Source organism: Fopius arisanus, unplaced genomic scaffold, assembly GCF_000806365.1.
Source record: "Fopius arisanus strain USDA-PBARC FA_bdor unplaced genomic scaffold, ASM80636v1 scaffold00097, whole genome shotgun sequence".
Taxonomy (NCBI): Eukaryota; Metazoa; Arthropoda; class Insecta; order Hymenoptera; family Braconidae; genus Fopius; species Fopius arisanus.
Window position 1 is genome coordinate 237200 of NW_011887836.1, and position 14763 is coordinate 251962.

Consider the following 14763-nt stretch of genomic DNA (forward strand, 5'->3'; position numbering starts at 1 on the left):
CTTTTCCCCTGGAAAGGCCACCCCACTCGTTATTTCGTGCTACGTAAAACTTTTTCATGAAGGGAAACTGTTACTCTGAGTAGATTTACTCAGGGAAAATGAGAGAAAAAATTAACTCTTCTTTTTCTTCAGTTATATTTATCATTTATTTCGCGTGGCTTTCTACTCAAACAGTGAAATATAAATTTTTTACTTTAATATATTTTTTTACGTCGACGCGAAAAGTGATGCCTGAAAATTTTCAAAGTGCGAAAATTCTCGAGAGTAGTCATTATAAATCAGTAATACGAGCTTCACGTGTTGCAATAATTGCACTCTCCCTTCAATAATTCAATAATTACAAACCCGAGGTCTTGCATTTTGTGAAAATTACATATTTATGATAATCTTGGGAAAGAATCTTAATATACCTGAGCGAGGAGTAGAGCCCAGTGTTGCTAAGAATTCACCGATTCCGGTTTCGCGAGTTTAATCCTCCATTACGGTAATGGTGAGTTAATTAAGCCATAAATGCGCCACGTACAAATGCCAATTAAAGAGAAATGAAAAATTCCGAGTGTTATTATTAAATCTGGAGTCGCAAAAGAGGTCGCAGGTGAGACTAAATGATTTCAATAAATAAGCGCCATAAAACGGACTAGTGCTTTCTCCGAGGCTCTCGTATGGGGTTTAAACGCTCACCTCAGGCCATCCGATCATTACGGAAAATACCTCATTGACAGAGTTTGATGACTCTTATTTAATCGTTCCATCCGACTTTATACACCTCGTAAGAAAAACGTATCGTGTAATGTATTCACGCAAATGATTGGTGTACAGTCACAGTAGCTGCATTTACGAGCAATAAATAATAGACATGGGGGTAAATTAAACCCGTGAAATATTCGAAAGCGCGTAATGCCGTGTGCCAGTTGTTCGACGATAAGGAAACGATTGTTATGAAAACCTCTGAATCAACCGAATCAAGCAGTCGTTTACTCTAACTCGAATTTTATCGGACAAACTACCGTGAATAATCCATTAACGTCCGCCCCTTTTCTCTTGATTGTTTCTATGAATGATTATCGATATACAACACTCACTCCTCGACGCCAAGTTCTTATGAATGGAGATTTTATTGAAAAAAGTGTTTAATTGTCATCCAACTCTTACTTCCTGTTTTCAACAAGTCACTGTACCATAAATTAGATAATGCAGGTCGAGGGATATCTGCTATCACTTAACTAGACTCCACAATACCGATCAGATCGAATGCACGGGGATTGAGTGTCCAATGCTCACATTGAGTATTATTTCATGGAGATGGTCATATACTCTCTGTCAGTGTATTTTCCCGATAAAATTGGTGAATGTGTGGGTTTTGCCAAAGACCACATCCATATGTTGCATGGCACACCAGATGCGGTATATCTCGGTTTTGTGCGTATTGGCTCACTTTATATACTCGTACGCCAGTCAATTGTTATTGTACCCCTCGAGATTGCATTATATTAATCGAATTGATCCAACCAAACACGGGAATGCGAGTACATCAGTCATCTGCATGACGCTAATGCGGTTTCCAGCGAGAGTGATACGATATGTTGATTGAAATTTAAAAAAAAAGGCATTAGTAAAGTGAAATTCCAGGACCTCGGTGGTGTTCTAGGGAATTAACAGGATAATATATCGAGATTTATTAATAGATGTTGAGAATGTCGATGGGATTCTCGTGTTGGCACAACTATTGGCTCACCATGGATAAATTGAGGAGAAAAGTGTGGAGAGAATGAAAAAAAAAATAGAGAAACGAGACTTAGTCGAGAGCCCTGCAGCTTTATTTATCGTGGGTTTTGGAGAACAGAGAGGATAACTGTATGCCTTGAGATATCGCTAACACGCGCTATTCGCGACAACTTCATTCGGGTTGGCGCTTTCTTTTAAACATAACGAGGGGGATGAATACAGAACAGAGGGAGATTAAAAAAAAATGTTTTTTACGTTTCTCCGTTGGATTTTTATATGGCATCCGCTCTCGTGCCAGCCATCTCTCGGTTATATTTTATTTTCACTCGAGTGTGTATTAAAATAAACCGTTTACTAATCCTCTTTCGTGGAATTCTAACATGAAAATCTACCGAGATTACTCGGTGTTTTCATTCTACGTGTATGCAGCTGTCATCGAATGTATTGGAGTGCGGTTTAACACTCTCGACGTCTTCGCGAGAGTACCCATTATTTTTGGGGAATTTCGATGGTTTTGCTGGGGGGAGGGAAACGAAAAAGGACAGATCAACATCACGCGGTCAGTTGAATGATGAAGGGGTCAAGATGAAATGTCTAGCCTCCTCGTCGATTAATCCTCTTATCGTTCCACTAAATGGGCTTAACGCTGTACAAGTATTTATAAATTGACTTGAAATTGATCGTGTTCGACATTCAGATACACCCACGCACTCCTCGAAAGGAATTTTTAGAGATATTTTCCTTGTACTATCGAAATTTCGAAACCTCGATTTTTGTGAGTCGTTTAATCCAGCAATCAATTAACATGTTTTTTTTTTTCCCCTCTTGGACACGCGAGTTTCGCCTCTCAGCTGGATATTTCTTTATTAAACGGGCAAAAAAGGAGAATGAGTGGTGGGAGGAGGGGCAAAAAGAAATGATATAATTCACTGAAGAGAATAAAAGAAACGAGATCACGCAGAGTTCGTCGACTCAAATTTCTGAGCTCCTCAGTGCACTTTCCCTCTCGTTTGAGTGGCCACAAGGGGAAGACTAATATGGCGTCGTCGTACAGACGTCCAGACGCTTCTGACAGTTCTAATTGATCGAGCGAAGAATAAAAGAGGCGTGACGAGTCATCGTGATTCAACCCCATCTATTCAAAACGATCTTGGCTGATATATCTGGTATCGATGGCCAATCGAACTAATTGAATTTCCACGCCCGCGACACAATCACAATGGTGTCACCATAATAAACTCGTTGACTCGACAATTCTCCGATTACCGCCAATTGGATATTTTTGCCGACAATGTGAATTTCTTCTTGACAATTATCGCAAATAATGCTGAACGCTTGAAATAATAATTCAATTTTGATTTCCTTCTTTACACTTTGTTTCAACAGTTAAGTCTGGATATTACCGATCGATCTATCATAATCGAGTAACGCCCCGATAAGAATCCTAATTAAATTTCCGGACTCGCGCACTAGTCACGAGATACTACGTGCTACCATTGAAAATCTTTAACTTCACAAGTCTCTCCGCACCCTTCCACTTTCCGCTCAAGAAATTTCGCTGTAGTTGAAGATAAACTCACAACTCGTGTCTCAACAATTATCGAGATATTACTCCACCAGTCAAAATACTTGACTTTTTAGTCGTAGAAGTTATGATCGGGGTTGATTTTCATGGCCGCATTATGAAAGGATAAAGAATCAATGACTCAGATGACTGGTTGCGGCTATCGGACTGTACTATCAAGCGATAAATCAAGCGGCGGCTGGTATGCAAATACAGATCGTATGATCGAATTGCGTCGCGTCATGGTGGACATGCCGTCAAAGAGGATAGAAATAAATAAAGAAAAGAAATGAAATAAACGTGATTAAGGAAAGGAAAATAGTGTGAGGGCGCCGGAACGTGCATGGAAAATGTCGACAAGTGCCCAACCAACTGATAGGGACAGTAACGACTGCTTCCAAGCGATAATATAGCAATCCACTTGAGAAACTTTCGAATGATGCGCTCCTTCGAGACAACATCAACGGCATCTCATCACCTCGAGAAGGAATGGTACATCACACCAGATGTAATGACGTTTGAGGCCTCAATTCAGTGTGGTTATAGTCATAAAGCGGTTAGCAAACAGACGCAACAGATGCAGGTGTGATGCTCACATTAAAGATACATAGGTGGTTGTCAGAGGGGAAAGATATATAAATGCGTTGAGTGGTAACAGTAAGATGAGAGCATTTGCATTATCTTGTCTAGGCCACAATTCTTGAAGGGGGAGGTGAGGCAAAGCTGGAAATTACTGCATTAAACTGATGCCATGAGAGAAGAAGGAGGCACATGTGCCCATACCAAACTACTAGGTGTTTCAACCATGCCACACTACTTGCCAGGCGTTTGCTCTGTCCCAGAGAACATTCCCAGGGTTCCCATATTATACCAACTTGCCAAACTACCTAAAATCCACTCCTCCCCCTCACCTCATCTCACACGCGTGTACATACGTTTATACACTGATGTAAACGCCCAGCTCGAGCGAGCCGTGAGGCCTTGTATATTCCTCGGATATCTCTGATGCTCCTCCGTCTTCGTTATCCCCATTACCCAGGCATTGGTGGGAGTGCTTGAGAGTCGCTAAATATTTCACCAAGCATATCCACCATACCTGAGATTATTCCACGTCTAGACAGAGAACCGAGGGGGATACTTGAGGGGAATTACAGTAATGCTCCATATACAACATGACCACTGTCGTTATCATGTTTCCAGGTGTTTTTATATTCTCTGTTTATCTCGTGATGCGTGAATGCTGTGATAAATTGTCACCGGTATGTGGCCATTAACATGCTGCATGATTATGAATCTGACATAGATCGACGAGTTACTGTTCTCTGGTTTAGCACCACAAGGGCTAATTACACTGCACTTGATGTCGACATGTATATGCATTGTCTTAAGGCTCTTCAGTCCTCCCATTGCCATGAATTTAATCATCGTCCTCAATGGCATTCGCTCAGGACAATAATGAGGAATTTTATTCAATATACTGACCCGAATATTTCAACAATCAATGGACTAATTATTATTTGTTGTCCTCTCTTGCTCATTTGTACATAGCCCTCGGCAGCCACGGGCGCGCCTACTCATTTCGTTGTCTCTTGAACTCCAACAAGTCCAATATTTTCCCTCTCTTCATGTATTCCGTCTCACCTAATCGCTTTTGTTTTCTCCGTCCTGCTCTGACAAAAAGGTAACGTGGCGTGATTATGGTATCCGGAGGTTGTCGACAGACCACCATGCTAGTCTCGGCACGAGTCCATGATACTCAAACTTCCGGTTTCTCCTTTCCTTCGCTTTCTCTTCTGAATTCTGTCGGACACCGACACCATCCCTTTGTGTATCAGCTTGAATTCACCAATTGGCCACTCATTACATCAAAATATCCATGATTCAGTCGCTTTTTCCTCTTTACTTTTAAGTCCCTGCAAATGGATACGACCCAATTCACATTGTGGCGTGATCATTGTTCATGGCGTTTCCTTCCGGAACCCAGGGTGGAACTCTATTAGACAGAGGTTTTGTCCCTTCGTTCTTTTTTACTTGGTTTATTCGAGTCATTCATCCTGACACGAAAAGGCTTTTCGTTGTTGGATACATCGATGAATGATCAATGCGCCTTGACCCCCCAGATAATTCAAAAATTGTGTTTTTTTTTCTCGTTCATCGGTGAAGGGAGGGAACAAATGAAAACATTTTTCCTGGCAACGTGCCAGCTCCTGGTATACGTGCAAAAAACTTTTTGTTTTTTTATAACAAACAGCGAATAGAGTATGTTTAGTGGGAATATTCGATATCCTATAAAAATACGAGTGAGGTGCACGGCAGTGCATGCAGCACAGATAGATAAACTGAAGTCATATGCGGCAATATTTCATGACTGCCCCATTTACTTCTGTCGAAAAAGTAGGAGAGGAAGGGGGAAAGGGGGGAAGGGGAGGGATTGTCGCCCTAAGGCTCTGAAAAGCGTTCAACTTTACTAGCTGATAATTTTCGTAGCTCGGGTGGCGCGTGTCATGGGGTGCCACGAGGCGCGTTGTTAAAAAGCCGAAAGGGGGGCTAGAATATCCGGTACCCCATAACCCCCCTCCTTCTTTCATACGACTAACAATACAACGGTGCCCCAATGCTCAATTGGATCGATATTTTGGTCCTTCTGGTACCATTGATTTTTTTTTTTCTTCTCTCTTTTTGTTTCACCGCCAATGGTCGCGTGCTGATGGTATTCGTACGGAAAATATTCATGTTAATGTGTATATACCGAGGGGGGAGGAGGAATCGTGGTAGCGCTCGTTAGGCGCACTCTACTTATGTGCATACTCCTTCCCCCCCCCCCCCCCCTTTCCCCTTTCGAGAGTCATAACTCATACGTTTCCCCATTTTTTATTTTTCTCGAATGAGCAAAGTGCACACGCGACCTCTCGATTGCTCGATTGCTCGATTGAGTGACTACTAGGCTGATGGTACAATTTTGAGAGTCTCTCGGTCATTGGAAGGTCTTCTCAACTTCATGTAGATTGAGTGAGAGTTGTCAGTGAAATTGGTAGATTTTGGGGGTTAGTTGCGTGGATTTTGTGAGATCAACTGTAGGACAAAGGGTGAGCAATTGAAGTGGTGCATCCTGAATTCATCCAGGAAGTTTCGAGGTTTCCGGAAACTCTCGTGGTTTTGTACACGCTCGTGTAGGGCAGACCGCGGATGCAGCCTGCGGTGTCAGGCCAATTGGTGGTATGATTTATAATGATTATCGCATTGTGCCTGAAACCGTCACTAAATAATGGATCGTCTATCGTACCATTATCATTAGGAATAGGATTCAAACTTGGTGAAACTTTGCGCCTTTGTTCCACATTTACTGATCTTGGGTGGGATAAATTCGTGGGAGGTGGCAGGGGGATGGACTGGGGGGTTGAACGGGGGAGGTAGGGAGAAGTTGGCCTGGCGAGTAATATACATATATGTAGTACATGCATATCTGCACGCTACTGCGAAACATTATGTGTGAGCGGTAACTTTGCCGGGTTGTGTGGCAAAGTTGGGCGCCGTGGGGGCGTAGACGTCGACTAACTTTGAGCCTTCGTCTGGGCCCTTTACTATGTATATGCGCATCGATAATCCACGCTTGACGCTTTTACACAATCCGATCCTCCCTCTGCGAGAGTCATGGATAACAATTTTCCCACGATACTTTTATGTCTGAGGCGTGAAATTGAAAAATACACCGTACAATATCGGCATATGTGCTGAAACTCTTTGGTATTCTCCGGGGGGCCATGAAGTGACTGACGATTCCTTCATTAATAATGAGACGTCGTAGGTTCGATGGGTTTTTTTGTTCAATTTTTATAGTCTAGAATTTTTAGTCGCTGAGAAGGGGAGATCGGGGCCCTGACCCAAGCATACGATATGGAAAAACACATTTGCCATTCTTTCGACACCTGTGCAGGCGTATTTTACCCTCGAACACAATCATTCTCTAGAGAGGGAGATAGTTGCGTTATGAGGGGGGAGAGGGGGAGGAGGAGGAAATGGCTCGATATTCCCAGCAGCGAACACCTCGTGATTAACTGCCCAAGGGCCTCCGGGTAAAAGGGATCGTTAACTCCCTCCTCCATGTGTGTTTGGATTCGTTTCAGTTCTTCGGGGCCAGTAACGATTGACTCTGCTGTAAAAATACACCAACTTCCGGTTATAACGTATGGTTTGATATTGCCCGGGGCAATTTTACCATATTGGTTCATCTTCAATAAAATATATGATACAGCACTCGGTTTATTCAACAAAATAAAAACATTCAATTCCCCCTCTATGAGTAGTTGAACTCTATTTCACCGAAATGTTCACGTGAAACGTAAAACTTTTCGCAACTTGGTGAGAGTATCTTGGTTGATTTTTCGTTAAAATGGGCTCGTTTTATTTTTCTTCATCTATTTTTTAAAAAATAGTCTTTTCGAAACAGATAGTTTGAACTCGTTGAGTGTGTGGTAGCACGGACGATTGCAGTGCATGTGGTCTCCGCCTTTCTCCGATTCTTTTCGTGGCTGTGTGGTTTCTCCACAAGGTGTACATAATGGCAAGAAGAAGTGAACTCGAGAGAAAATCGGCCGGAAGAACCGGAAGCGGGTGTGGCTGAAGGGGGTGTGGGGGAAAGGTGGAGTACTTTTACCACCCGAACACAGAGAACTAAAGCGAAAGAATAGTGCCTGCCAGTGAGATCCTACCCCCAGAGTCTAGAACTTTTCACCTCCTTTCTTCAACTCGCTATTCTTTACCACCTATGCTCGATTCTCTTTTACTTTTCTCCTCCCTCTTCTTTTTTTTTTTCTCTCCCTTTCATTTTTAAAAACCGCAACGACGAAAGGCTTTTAGGGGGTGAGAGGGTGGCATTTCGAGGGGGGGTAGAAGTCATCGATATACAGCTGTATCTGACCGGAGAATGGGAGGGGCTAACAACTACGCTATGGGTGCTAACGAATCTCAGGGGAACAGTCTACTCAGCTCTGGGGATTGAAAGAGGAAGAAACGATATTTCGATGGGGTTCGGTGCCCCCCCTTGTGCATCCAGAATACACCCCATAGAAATGGTAATGGCACCACGAGCCGTTAGTGTTTCGGATTTGTCTGGGTGCAACCCCAGTGTGTACTATTTTGCCAACTTTATCACGGTAACTCTATGGGAAAATCCTGGGGATGAATTTACACCAGTCCATAAACCCACTGATCTCAATACGCATGTGTGTGATCCTGAAAATTCGCAGGACTAATCTCCGTGACGAGCGGTGTTCAATTCTCACGGTTAAAAAAAAATAAGAACTAGATCGGCTACCGATTTTCTATAGTGCACTGTGTGATTTATTTGTGTAAAAGACGAATTGCGGTGCATGGGGGGATTAAGATGGAGTTGGCTGATACGTGGATGATGGAGGAGTGTTTAAACAACCACGTGAAACTAAATGGATATGGATATAGGCTTGTTTGTAGAATTCGTCGGGATTGATTTTTCTTTTTTTTTTCCCGGCTTTTATGGGGGGCGAAATCGTTAGCACGTGGGGCCCATTTGGGTATTTATATTCGAGCTCGTGTGAAATCTCCGAAAATCCAACGAGGATGCGCTTATGTGGAGCTAGGGGGGAATATAGACAGCGTAAGCTTGGAATACAATGACGGCTCTTTCACGGGGCACTTAGTACTGCCGACTGTTGGAGCGCGATAATGCACTTCCGTAAGAGAGAGACTGTAATGCACTGTATGTGCTGAAGCAATCGTTTTCTACACTCTGTCACTTGTGCACAACTCGTCAACTCAATGCACTGGAACTCGATTGCCTTTCCGGTTAATTGGCGACGAAGTTGTCCAGTGGTGTACGCTAGTTTTACGAGAATTTTTACGACTGTATCGACACTCGGAGAATTAATCAGCTGTTAGGGGTAATTCCTGGGAATTCATTGAATTTTCGGTAATGATTGCCACTGAATTTCCAGTCTTGAGGGGTTTAACTCAATTAGCGGTTCATGAAAGTTCTCATTTATCTTGAAATTTCAAGGGTAATTTTCTATGAGCGCACAAAAACGCTGGACAATCGCGTCTTAATATTTGGGGTGAATAAATAGTGGTCCCACCCAATTGTGAAAAATATCCACTCCATCAGTCCCTCCCCGAGAATGACAGAAGCAATAATGACTCGATAATTAGTTATGCCACATGATAAATAACCCTCTGGATTTTTTATACCACCAGCTGTGTACTTAGCTCTCTTTCTCTCAATGGTCCATGCAATTAGGTCGATTTTCTCGGCGGTACACATCTGTCGGCTCGTTGTAAGAAGGGCATTTCTGAGGTTTGCTCGATTGCCTCCTCCTCCTCACTCCCCCTCACTCCCCCTCAATAAAAGCGAGATGGAATAGTCTTTTTCCCGTGGACCCCCAACAACACTACCGCCCATTTCCTAGGACTCCCCCGACGCTCAAATACTTGAGCATTAAAACAGCGTAATAGCAGTTTCCGGAGGTCGAGTGTATCAATGGCTCTGAAACTCAGAGCTACCGTTATAACCGCGGGTATTGCCGGGCTGCCCTCTGATCTTCTCCATTCCTCTACCCCTCATGCTGATGAGGGAATGGCGCTTGATTATTTTAATTGAGGCACTGCCGCTACCGATACCAAAAAATGATACCCTCCATTCGTAGAAGGCCACATCGCGAACCAATACAGTAAAATAATATACATCAACACTGTTGTGAATTTAATTGGCGACAAGTCCCGGGACTAATTAAATTTTATTAACGCGAAATTGATATTCCGATGAATAACTCAATTCGTCAAAGGCGGATTGGCAGTGGCCGCAGAAGATTTTAAATAAATATATATATAGGATCAATCAGGTTGATGTACGATATTCCCTCTATTATTCGATAAATGATGAAATTGCGGCATTAGGCTCTATCCCTCGATTGTTTCAATTGAAACGATACTCGTGCGATTGAGCCAATTGAATTTCATGCCCATCTCTCATTCCTTCTATTGTCCATCCTCACTGGAGGTGGTTGTAATGAAATTTTATTAGCAGGCCTGGTAAGTGACACCCGAGCCATATATCAAGCAACGCCAAAACATATCTCACTGATGCATTGGTAAATTATTATTAACGTCTAGACGAATATTTATAAGCTCTCAATTTCCATAATCTTGGTGGAAGTATCATCGTACAATATGCGTTTGGCCGGTCAATGACTGGGTGTGTGTCATCCCCGGATATCGCCCACATGTCTTTCACACTGTATTTTCATTAATTGTATACATACACACTCTCTTTGTCTCTTACCGATGATTCAACAGTCTCGTCATGGTACCAAATTAACGCTCAATTTTGTTATTACATCTGGGGCAGCAGTAACTTGGTAAATTCTCGGTAAATGGAACGCGATAGTGGACACGCAGAGGCGGAATTCGTAGGGAAAAAGAATGAATATAACTGGACACATGGAGTTACTCCATATAGGATCGCCACAAGATCAAAGCTCACAGTGTATCGTACGACTATGCAAACCAAAACGGATATCAGGGGTCATGAACCCAATGTTGCACCATCAACACTCGTGCTGTATGTACTAGTACATCGATGCATCAAAGCACAACGGTTTTGTGTGAGTGTCACAAGGTGCAAGGGGTAAAAACCTGAATTTTCTATACCATAGCGACAGAATAGAAAAACGAGCGCCACATGACCCCAACGCCATCCTCAACGCTCCTTTGTATTGGTGCACAGGGGCATCTATGACGTATTTCGATACTTTTCGACACGAGAGCGGGTTCAATATACACTTGGAGTATTGTTGGCAAGTGTTCCATACACGTCATCAATTCTCCATTATTTATTTAAGAAAAAAAATGTAAACAATGGGCGAATAATTGATCGAGTATGCGGTACTCGTACTGTTTGGTCATTTCTGATGTGAGAGCAGTCAAATTGTTCGATGTATGTGAATTCGAACAGTTTCGAGTTTGCCATAAAACATATTAATTTTACAGTCATCACACAATCGCTGTCGACCTGATTTCATCCCCTGACCAAGTGGAATTTAATTAGTGTTTTCATTGAATTTGTGAATGCCCGATAAGGAAATATTTTATGAGCAGTTGCTGTTTGCCAGTCGATCTCACGTTATTCATTATTTATTATTCGTCACTGATGAATAATTTAAACTGCTGGGCTTAATGAAATCATAATTCACGGTGAAATTAATCGAGATGAGATAAAAATTTGAAATTATATCGAATGTCAGTTTTTTGTGCTGTTGGAAATTATGCTGGCTATAACTGTTCGTCGATAACGCCCGTGTTGATGATTTACGAGTATGAAAAAAGAAATTCATCGCCTTTCTTTTTATCGCAATCTTTTCTCCTTTTTTTTTCCCCCACCCTACTCTCGCCCTAAATCATTAATGCAGCATTAAACGGCTCTCGCATTCGGTGAAATGCAATTTTCGCGCTGCTTTAACGATTATTTACGATGCATTTCTCTCACACTCTCCACGAATCTGACCAATCTTTTAATTATTCTTTTTTTCACGTTATGTTCCAGGTAAGAGAGAGATACTAGCATCCCAACTACTGGTTTTTTACCCTAGAACGAGTAGCTCTCGTAACGAGACGACGGTTAAGCCGATAACGTATGTACCTATATAATACATAACTGGCACGCAATTCCCCTGAGACAGTGCGCGACCCGGATGGTATTAAAAACCAATTAAACGTCACGCAGCTACCCATAAATAACCCAAAAAAAGACTAGGCGTTTTCCACCGGTGGGAAAAAAAAAATAGGTAAAAAGTTAGAGAGAGAAAGAGAAAGAGAGAGAAAGAGAGTTATACATCCCCGAGAAAATCCACCGGTGAAAATATATTTTCCTGGTGGATTTGGGTGCGCATGTGGTTGATTCGCGTTTGTTCCCCATTTCTTCGGTCCAGCACAGCCCATTAAATGTAAAACCACAAAGTGCACGTTATTCCAGCTGGCGACCAAGCCCCTCCCTACCTTCCAAGCCCTCTTTTAATATATCCCACCTCTCTTTAGCTTACTCTCACACCCTCTCGTATCTCCTTGACGCCAATATTTTCCACCGTATATCCAACTCATATGTACACATACGCGAAAACCCATTGGATGAATCGCGCCACTTTGCATACTAAAGTGCACTCTCAAAATTTACTTAGCCGGACTAACGTCCGTAACACAGGGCGACACGCGCACTCAGCGCTGACTTGTCTTGTGGTTCAAAGGCGTCGTCGCATAAATTTAGAAACTACTCTGAACCCCAACTGAGCGTAAAAGTGGATTAAGTGAGACACTTGAACGAGAAACATTGCTTTTTTTTTTTGTTCACTCGAAAAATGAAAATAAAGTAATGTTTAGTTTGGCATGTGGGCTGGGGTGAATTCTCACATTTCATGAATTTTAGATCGTAAAATATATTTTTACGAGCCCTACTACACCCGGGGTGTATATATATATATTTTTTTAAAGGCCGGTATACAGGAAAATCCCAGGTACGTGAGGAGTAAACTGTTAACAATGAGGGCAAGTTTGGTGGGCTTGCAATAGCGAGAATATACGTGACATTTTTATGGGCCCGCGGAGAGTCTCGCGTGCCGCCAATGCTAATGTAATCCGGGCTAATTAATTACGGTTTATTCATGATTCATCGGTTTTCCGACGTCTTTTCATTACGCATTGTTTTTTCATGGCATTTTTTCTTCACGGATGTTTATTTCTCCATTATTTCAAATGAAATTCCCCATGTGGCGTAAATAGTCGGAAAATGTTGGCCATTCGGGGGAGAAACGTTGTTCCTGATCTGTGCAATCTGAAGTCTTTACGAAAGTTAGGAATAGAAACGGTGGCTACCTCATGACTCAGTATCTGTCCGAAGAGGGTCCAGACTCTGATCAAATCAACTTCCCCTTTTCCTCCTATTGGTCGTTGGTCGAATCGGAAAAGTTTGGTAATCACGAAAGTTTACGCTCTCCGTTTTTGCCCTCGTCCCACCCTTTTTTTTCCACCTGATGTCTGGGGGCGTGTGGTAGCTGTAAGTAATGTACGTAGATACCTAATAGTCGCATTCACTTGCCTGCAGTGATATTACACTATTTCTCTAGCAACTGGACGGATAAAAGCCCCGAAGAAAATAACATGTCTCGATAGTTTCAAATATCTTTCAGTTTCACTGATTACTTTTGTTTCTTTACCACTGTCTCTGGACAAAATCCCCTTGATCTGGAAGAATATATTCATGAGAGAGAAGTGTCAGCTCTCGATTCCACTCTCCTTGATACACCAGACCATTATAAAATTTTGTCTCGATTCTGGGAGCTACTTCGATATCCAAAGAAATCACGGGCTTTTATATAAGAGAGTTTGAATTAAAAAGTTTACCCCAAACCATTCTCAGGTCGGTAGATTCGCGGGACAAACAGAGACGATTCCCCAAACCCCACCCCGGAGTTACGTCGGGAAGAATCAAAGTTAACTTTAATCAAATATCGGATAGAATGAAGTCGCAAGTATCTCGTGCGACTGCCTTGAGTTCCAAGGTATCTCTCCTATTTTTTCATCATTCCACTCTTCCTTTGAATAACAGTTTAGTCTTTTCCCCCGGAGTTTTTGTTGTGGAGCGGAGGCAATTCCCTTTACCTTTGTCGATTCAGTGAATTCCGCGTACTGAAAATACATATTATGGCACGTAGGAACACACGAGTCTGATCGACATGAGAGATTAGTATTATTTTTTCGTTTCACCGTGTCAATTGAATTTTCGCGCTGAATATCGTAGAATGGTGCATCATCGCATGCGCAATCCATCAGAGAGAAAGCTAAAATGGCAGAAAATAAGACGCGGTCAATTGTGAGATCCAACGGAAGAATACACCCTACACCTTCCCAGGGGATCCCTCATCCAGGGACTCTCATTTCTTCATCTTTTGTGAGGATTCAGTGGTTCAACCCCAACTAGAGAGCTCATGATGATCCCGACAAACCGCTGTGTTCTTTGAGCCACCTAAATTCAATATCTTGGATTAAAACTCAGTGACACAGGTTACCGATGGTTTATGGTGAGGGCTCGGGGCGAGGTTCGGGGTGTTCCTTTGATCTGCACCCCTCGGATAAAAGACAGAGAGTAGTGTAGGGATTCGTAGATCCAGTGGCCCTCTTTATTTCTGGAATACGTCCAATGCACTAAAGACGTTAAGAGATACCGGATAAAATCTCATAGGATCTCGGAGCGAGCGATGGTCCAGGAGCGATTGGCGCAGCATTCTACCCACCGGCGACATTTTTAAGATTGGAAGGATCATGGTATGGATTGATTTGTCCCACGAGAGAGATCAAGTGAGGTAGCCCTAACCCCTAGCTACCACACAGGTCTGTCTCGTAAGGATTCGTATGGTACAAACGCCCCGGAGATCGGATCGTACGATTCGATTTCAGTT

General features: G+C 42.6%; 1 protein-coding gene across 1 annotated transcript in view; it reads left to right on the forward strand.

Moving 5' to 3' along the window:
- The window catches only part of LOC105270936 (roundabout homolog 2-like), a 146765-nt gene that overhangs the window by 4108 nt on the left and 127894 nt on the right, over positions 1-14763 (forward strand). The gene's annotated exons all lie outside the window — the stretch shown is intronic.